Raw genomic sequence first — 9,710 nt, forward strand, 5'->3', positions numbered from 1 at the left:
CACATCAACATCAAACTAATAACAATACCCTTAGATATATTATTTAATCTGACGTTATACTGAACAAACAGAATAATAAAAAAAAAAGAGCCAGAGATTATCTTTACGAATATCCAATAATAAGAATATGTCAGTGATTATGATAATAACTCTATCTATAACAGAGATATTTTGGTACATAATGGATATAAGTATATGGTTTATTTAAGTAAATACCGCCGTGTAACAATATTATCATTTCTTTACCATAGAATAATGATTTCTTTAAAGTACATTTGTAGGAAAGAAAATATCCGCAAAATATTCTTGTTTATTTCCTGTATATATTTGGTGTTATCTCTAGATTGCTTTTATACTTGACTGATCACTTTTAAGAATTTAATTTTGAGTGTGATGTTAACTTGGAGTTAGATGTGCGATTTTGAGGCGAAACATTTTTTTTCTTTTGATATCTGTAGAGCGTGAAGGAAAATTATAATTTTGTGAGATGCGTGAAAAATGAAAGAACAAGAAAGAAAAAACAAACACACACACACACACATACACGCGCGCGCGCGCGCATATATATATATACATATATATATATATATATATATATATATATATATATATATATATATATATATATATATATATATATATATACACATACACACCCACACACAATAAACACACACACACACACACACACACAGATATACATGTGTGTGTGTGCGAGTGTATGCATTTTTCTTATCAGCGACCACTACATAATAGAGCTGTTTAAATGCCTTTAGAACACTGGTGACAGAAAATGACACTCATTATGTGATATCTTACTTCGGCTTAGCGAGGGTTGAAGTGGATGTTGAATACTAAATAGAAGAAAAAGATGACAGCAGTAGACATTATTCGAGGGGATGGGGCGGTGGGAGATATTTTTAGTTAAGTAAAAGACAAAATAACCCACGATTTTTTCCAGAAATCTATAAACCCGCCGGCTTTTAGACCGAAAACCAAACCATAGTCCAAAATGTTGTGGTGTCAAAATACGGCAGTGACATCAGAAAATCACGAATGCGGCTGTGGCAACAGAAATATACGAATACGGCAGTGACATCAGAAAAATACGAATACGGCAGTGACATCAGAAATATACGAATACGGCAGTGACACCATAAAAAACGAATACGGCAGTAACAGCAGAAAAATACGAATACGGCAGTCACATCAGAAAAATACAAATACGGCAGTGACACCATAAAAATACGAATACGACAGTGACAACAGAAAAAATACGAAATTTAATGGAATGAATTAAGATATCAAATTCTCTTTATTTCTAAATGAAATGATTAACTATCAACCAGAATTTAAAAACATTTACGAGTCGGTACAAAAACATTAAAAAAACAAAAGGCAACCGAGCATTAACTAAAATATACTTAAAAATAAATAAAGAAAGGAAGAAAAATATCAGCCAAAAATCCGGAAAATCTTTATTTTGAAAGAAAATGATTAAAAAGTGTAATTAGTAACCTGGAGTTGGAAATAGATATAAAAAATAATAGATAGGGGAAATATGGCCAAGAATTCGTAAGAAATTGCTAAAAAAAATAATCGAAAGATATGGAAGAAAGACGAAGAAAGGATGAAAACAAGAATTTAAAAAAATATATATATGACGTAGAGATAAAACAAAGACGAAATATAATGAAAATGAGAAGGAAAGGAAGAGAGAAAAAAAATATGCACACTCGACGCTAATCAAAAAACTATGTTTACGTTACGCTTTTTTTGTTGCAACTTGACCTTCTCTCTTTGACCTTTCTCGTACCTGCAATCTTGACCAACCAGTTTTCTTTTCTTTTTCTTCCTATTGTTATTTACTCCTTTTATATTTGAGTTGTTGTTATTAGAGGCACGTTTTATGTCTGCTAAATATTCCAAGCAGGCGGTACCAATTTCTCTTTCTGTATTACGATAGTTTTACATATATATATATATATATATATATATATATATATATATATATATATATATATATATATATATATATATATATGTATGTATGTATGTATATATGTACACACACACACACACACACACACACACACACATATATATACATATATATATATATATATATATATATATATATATATATATATATATATATATATATATATATATATATATATGCGCGTTTATTTCTCGAGTCATTTTCATTCATCTCTTCACTCTACAGATTAAAAAATTATACGTGTCTACCTCGTGATTTGTGACTTGAATCAAATGCAAGAAAGGAAGAGAGTGACCCTGATGATGAGGAAAAGATGTACGAAGAGGAAGTAGCCAACAGTTGAGTGACAATTGTTTGAACTATAAGTAAACTCGTACTGATGACTTTCTCGATGAATATGGTTATGGTAACGATAACAATGGAGGGGATATTAAACTACAGGAGGAATAAAGATGAGAATGTCAAGGATGATGATATCAATAATAATAACAATAATGATGATAATAATAATAATGTGGATAATAACCTAACTTGTTGGGATGGTGACGTTGATGATAATAGCAATACCTATATATATATATATATATATATATATATATATATATATATATATATATATATATATATATATATATATATATATATATATATATATATATACGCATGCGAATGTGCTAGTCATCGCATAGCTTACAAAGAGTAGAGAGAGACCTCATCTAGCGGAACACCTCCTCCGAAAATACAAAATGCGGATTTTAGTCGGCGGGATCCCAGCGCCGAAGCCGTAGTTCAACGACCCGAACACACCCTCGCCTCCCACCGCTCATACGCTGACTTGCAGAGGCTGGCGACGAACGGGACAGGGAAGGACAGGCGGCGGCGGGATCGACTCCGTTTGGCGTTTGTGTGTCCGTTTGCGTGTCGTGTGGGTCTGAAGGTGTGTTTACGTAAATGCACACACTTAAATGATTTGTTTTTATTTCTTTTTCATTGTTATACGTAACTTGTGCTTAGTGAGTGGCGGGATGAGACACGGTAGACTCTTCTAAATAGATTAAATAGACACAAACACACACACTCATATATATATATGTATATATATATATATATATATATATATATATATATATATATATATATATATATATATGTGTGTGTGTGTGTGTGTGTGTGTGTGTGTAAATGTACACACACACACACACACACACACACACACACACACACACACACACACACACACACACACACACACACACACACACACACTCACACACACACACACACACATGCATATATCAGTTGTTCTCAATTTATCCTACACATAAATGCGTAGGAATTACATCCAGATATGTTACGTAATAATTCGTCGGTGTGCTTTTGGATATTGTAAAAAGGGGATCCAATTGTATTAGAGTTTATCAAGATTTCTTCTGGTGTAATATATTTTATTTTATAAAGGGCATATAACAGTTGTATATATATATATATATATATATATATATATATATATATATATATATATATATATATATATATATATATATATATGAAACATTAGTATTTTTATTCTAATGGACGAAAGATTAAGATTTCTTCTGGTGTAATATATTTTAGATTATAAAGGGTATATAACAGTTGTGTATATATGAAACATTAGTATTTTTAGGCTAATGGATGAAGATCTGGTGTAGTATTCGTATGCTAATGGATGAAGATCTGGTGTAGTATTCGTATACTAATGGATGAAGATCTGGTGTAGTATTCGTATGCTAATGGATGAAGATCTGGTGTAGTATTCGTATACTAATGGATGAAGATCTGGTGTAGTATTCGTATGCTAATGGATGAAGATCTGGTGTAGTATTCGTATGCTAATGGATGAAGATCTGGTGTAGTATTCGTATGCTAATGGATGAAGATCTGGTGTAGTATTCGTATGCTAATGGATGAAGATCTGGTGTAGTATTCGTATGCTAATGGATGAAGATCTGGTGTAGTATTCGTATGCTAATGGATGAAGATCTGGTGTAGTATTCGTATGCTAATGGATGAAGATCTGGTGTAGTATTCGTATACTAATGGATGAAGATCTGGTGTAGTATTCGTATGCTAATGGATGAAGATCTGGTGTAGTATTCGTATGCTAATGGATGAAGATCTGGTGTAATATTCGTATGCTAATGGATGAAGATCTGGTGTAGTATTCGTATGCTAATGGATGAAGATCTGGTGTAGTATTCGTATGCTAATGGATGAAGATCTGGTGTAGCATTCGTATGCTATTGGATGAAGATCTGGTGTAATATTCGTATGCTAATGGATGAAGATCTGGTGTAGTATTCGTATGCTAATGGATGAAGATCTGGTGTAGTATTCGTATGCTAATGGATGAAGATCTGGTGTAGTATTCGTATGCTAATGGATGAAGATCTGGTGTAGTATTCGTATGCTAATGGATGAAGATCTGGTGTAGTATTCGTATGCTAATGGATGAAGATCTGGTGTAGTATTCGTATGCTAATGGATGAAGATCTGGTGTAGTATTCGTATGCTAATGGATGAAGATCTGGTGTAGTATTCGTATGCTAATGGATGAAGATCTGGTGTAGTATTCGTATGCTAATGGATGAAGATCTGGTGTAGCATTCGTATGCTAATGGATGAAGATCTGGTGTGTTGCATAAGCGTTGGCTCTACTTTTAGTAAATCGCCAGACTGCAACAGATGAATACCACTAATACCGACAGACAGATGGATAGATAGACACGCACTCATGCATACACAATTTTTTTCTCTTTCTCTCCTTCACAGCAACATACACGAACTTACACTTGGTGGATAATGGGACAAGAAACCCCTTCATAACGACTCATGATTTTATGTTTATATGTAGGAGAAGGAGGGGTCGTATATGCACATATATGCACACTTATATAAGTACGTCTGTTTTGTACATGTTTACGTTTTTTCTCTCTCGTTCTCTGTCCTATTTTGAGAGTAAATATTGTTATTAGTTTTTAACTAAATCACGGGAGGTGTGATAGACAGAAATGATTAGTATGTCCCCTATAACGACTGGTATGTCTGTAGTTCATACAATCAGATACGCAACGAAAATTTCTGGTGCATATGAGATGTACAACCGATCTGTTCAAATTGTGCGAGGCTAAATCCGATAAATGTTCATAATACGGACATACACACAGAAATGAATACGTATCTATCAGTTTAGCTATGCACGATAACCCGACAGAGAGATAGATAAATATATGTTTATCAGATAGATAGGTTATGCATTTATTTGTGTATGTGCGTGTCCGTAGGTGTGAATGTTCATTGGGACTCTCACAATTTGAACAAACCGGTCGGGGAACTTGAATGCGTCAAACATCAGTTAGAGTGACAGCAACTTGACGATCTCTGAACAAGTTTAAGTAAAGGCAGAGGAAGGAAATTAGAGAAAAAATGATGACACTGAGCAAAAATAATGAAAATACTTCATACTATGGACGTACTAATGATATGAAAATGATAATGAGTAATGGATACCTGGATGTGTAAATCTTTCGTACTTTCGCATCAGCTAGAGTAAATAAATAGATAAATAAATAAAAAATACACGTACACAAAGGTACAAACCAATACCCAAAGCTAGAACTTACACTGACGGTAAGTTAAAAAAAAAAAAAGTACACGTGAGAGAAACCTTCCGACAAAGAAGACTAAACCACTAAACCAGCCCGATTGCGCACAAGGCTTCGAATCCTACCTGAGGACTGCAGGTTGATCACACGCGCCCGGGAAAGCAGGAGAGAGCGCAGGGGAGTGCTTGCGGCGGCGCGGGCCCTCGTGAGACTAAGGACGCAGCTCGTGCTCACTATAACATGCCACGAAAACGACTAACTGCGTCAGTAGTATAACCGAGGGGTCACCACGCACACGCTCTCTCTCTCTCTCTCTCTCTCTAGCTCTTTCTCTCTCCCTCTCCCTCCCTTCCTTCCTCTCTCCCTCTCTCTAACTCCTCAAATAAGGGCCGTTCCGCCAAGCTCCGCCCATGGACCGCCCACCGGCGAAACCCCGCCCACAGCAGGGGGAAAGCCTCGTCGGGGAAGCTCAGGCTCTCCTCAAGCCGGCGGCCAGAGCGAGGCGCATGGGTCGCTGACCTAAGACACGTCTTTCTCGCTCGCTTCCCCGTTCTAGGTTTCTCTCCTAGAAGCATTTCCTGGTTGTCCTGCCCGACCGGGTTGCACTCCGCGGTCGGTTCATGCTGCAGCGGAATGAATTCGCTAATTGTTTATCAGATTCACTTAATGAATTTGCTAATTGTTTATCAGATTCACTTAATGAATTTGCTAATTGTTTATCAGATTCACTTGCAAGGTGCCTCAGATGCTGTGGAATAGTAGGCCTTAATTTTGATCACTTAAACCATCACAATAAAACAACAACGAAAAAAAACATTTCAGAACTGTGATACATGAAACGGGGAAAAAAATATAAAATATACAAATTAGTGTATTTACCAAAGAAAAAAAACGAAAAATAACGTCATAACTGTGATAAATGAAACGGGAAAAAAATAAAATATACAAATTGGTCTATTTATCGCCTAATAAGTCACAATTTATCGCCTAATAAGTCACAAGAATCAAGTTTCGCAAGATTTAAAAAAAAAAGCCACGCAAATGATAGGTATTGCTTAGACCTCGTTTCATCCACGTGACGGCAGAGTTTCACCGTGTTTCACCTTCTTTCAGATTTCTTTGCAGTAATTGAATCTTTTTTTTTTTCCTTTCTTGTGTTTTCTTTTCGTTCAGATTTTTTTTTAGTTAATTTTTTTCTCTTCTTGTTTTCTCTTTTAGTTCAGATTTCTTTGTAGTCACTGATTTTTCTTATGTTTTCTTCAAAAGGTGGAGGAATGGAGGTTCGAAAAGAAGGAGAGAACCAATTGAGGGGAGTAGGGAAGGGATAAGGGGAGGGAAAGAAGGAGGGAAAGAGGGAGGGAAGGAGGGGAGGGGTGTGAAAGGAAAGTGGTAATGATGAGGGGAGGGAAAGAGGGAGGGTGAGGAGGGAGGGAGGGAGGGAGGAGGGAAAGAGGGAGGGAGGGGTGTGAAGGGAAAGAGGGAGGGGTGAGGGGAGGGAAAGATGGAGGGAGGGGGGAGGAGGGAAAGAGGGAGGGGAGGGGTGTGAAAGGAAAGTGTTAATGATGAGGGGAGGGAAGGAGGGAGGTTGAGGAGGGAGGGAGGGAGGAGGGAAAGAGGGAGGGATGAAGGTGTGGGAAAGAGGGGGGAATTACGGAAGAGAAAGAGGGAGGGAGGGATGTGAAGGTGGAAGGGAGAAAGAGGGAGGTAGGGAAAGAAAGGAAGAGAGAAGGGATAATAGGAAAGAAGGGAGAGGAAGACGAAGAGGAAACGAAGGGGAGGGAGGGAGTCTTAGCCTGGACTAGCGACCCTAAATGTGTGAACCTCTACTAATATATCCAACCATTTTCATGGTAGTTATACTTGCATCTGTACATTGACTTATGTTATTCTATACCTTTAAAGGTTCATATTATCAACACATTGAGTTTTAATAAACAAGTGGATTCTTTTATTAAGATATCATTATTATCAATACTGTTATCAGCATCACCATCATATCATTATTCTTATTCTTATTCTTCTTATCATTATCATTATTATTATTATCATTGTTATTAATATTATTATCATTATTGTTATTATTATTATTATTATTATTATTATTATTATTATTATTATTATTATTATTATTATTATTATTATTGTTATTATTATTATTATTATCATTATAATTATTATCATTATTAATATTATCATTATTATTATCATTATCATTATCATTATTATTACCATCATTAATATCTTAATTTTCTTTTAAGATCCTCTGGCGACTCTCATGTCTCATTACGTATTTGTTATTACACTCATTTTACTGATGTCTTTGGCAGTGTTATCATGACTATGTTATTGTACTTCCATGATGATAATATTATTCTCAATCATGTCGTTATGATATGGACATTCTCATCAACAATATGACTACTGTTATTATCATAATTATCATCATCATCATCGTTACGATTATTTTCAATATCATTATCATTATCATTTTAATCATAATTATTGTTATCATCGTTCTTACCATCATCTCCATTATGATCATTATTACTGTTGATAATGATAACGGTACTAATAGTGATGATAGTGATGATATATTAAAGATAATAACAATGTGATTATTGTCATCATTATTACGATCACTATTATTATGACTATTATTATTCTTAATATTTTTTAACTGTTATTATTATTATTATTATTATTATTATTATTATTATCATTATTATTATTATTATTATTATTATTATTATTATTATCATTATCATTATTACTACTATTATCATTATCATCATAATCATTATTGTTATCATCATTATTATTACTATTATTATCATTATTATTATTATTATCATTGTTACTAATATTACTGTTGATATTATCATTGTTTACAATGATATTATCATTACTACTGCTATATTGTTATTATTATTATTATTATTATTATTATTATCATTATTATTATTATTATTATTACTATTATTATTATTATTAACATCATCATCATCATTATTATTACTATCATCTTTATTATCATTACTATCATCATTATCATTACTGTTGTTGTTATTATTATCATCATTATTCCTATTACTATCATTATTTCAATCCTTGTCATTATCATGATTATCAATACCGCCACTACTATCATCTATACAATTATTAATATTTTTACTATCCTCATCATTAATGTTATTATCATTATAACTCTTAATGTCATTATTATTATCTCATCATAATAATTTTTATGAGTATTATTACTATTAACATTATTTTTATCGTTATCATTAGCATCTTTATTATCCTTATCATTGTTAGTATCATTATTATAATTATTATCAATATTGTTATCATCATCATTATTATTATTATCGTTGTTAGTATCATTATTATAATTATTATCAATATTGTTATCATCATCATTATCATATCATTATCATTATTATTACTATTATTACTATTATCCTTATTATTATCATTATTATCATTCTTATCATTATCATCACTATTATTATTATTATAATTATCATTCTTATCATTATTATCATTTTTATTATTATTAAAAGTATTAGTAGTAGTATCATCATCATTATCATTATTGTCTTCATTATTCTTATTACTATTATCATTATTACAATGAATGATGGAAATAATGATGAAATCATTATCATTACCATCATCATTATTATTATTATTTTCTTTATCATTATCATTACTGTTATGATTATGATTATGGTTATCATGTGTAGTAATCTTTTGTATTTATCGTTGTTATTATTATTGTTACAATGATAATAATGATAGTGTTACTACAATAATATTAATAATGGTGATGATAAAATTAATGATAATGATAATGATAATGATAATAACCATTATGATAATAATTATAATAATGATAATAATGATGACAATAATGGTAATGATAATAATAATAATAAAAAAATGGTAATAATGATAATAGTAATTATAATGAACATAATAATAATGATAATAATAATAATAATCATTGTAATTTAGTAATAGTAATAATAATATTGATGAATGATGATAATAATGATATTAAT

At 32.3% G+C, this 9,710-nt stretch overlaps 1 protein-coding gene across 1 annotated transcript in view; it reads right to left on the reverse strand.

Moving 5' to 3' along the window:
• The window catches only part of LOC113807839 (uncharacterized), a 32,834-nt gene extending 26,866 nt beyond the window's left edge, over positions 1-5,968 (reverse strand). Inside the window, exon 1 of the mRNA XM_027359137.2 lies at positions 5,772-5,968. The gene's annotated coding sequence lies outside the window, so the exon portion shown is untranslated. The remainder of the gene's footprint in view (positions 1-5,771) is intronic.
• Between the last annotated feature and the right edge of the window lie 3,742 nt (positions 5,969-9,710).

Source organism: Penaeus vannamei, chromosome 1 (genome assembly GCF_042767895.1).
Source record: "Penaeus vannamei isolate JL-2024 chromosome 1, ASM4276789v1, whole genome shotgun sequence".
Classification (NCBI taxonomy): domain Eukaryota; kingdom Metazoa; phylum Arthropoda; class Malacostraca; order Decapoda; family Penaeidae; genus Penaeus; species Penaeus vannamei.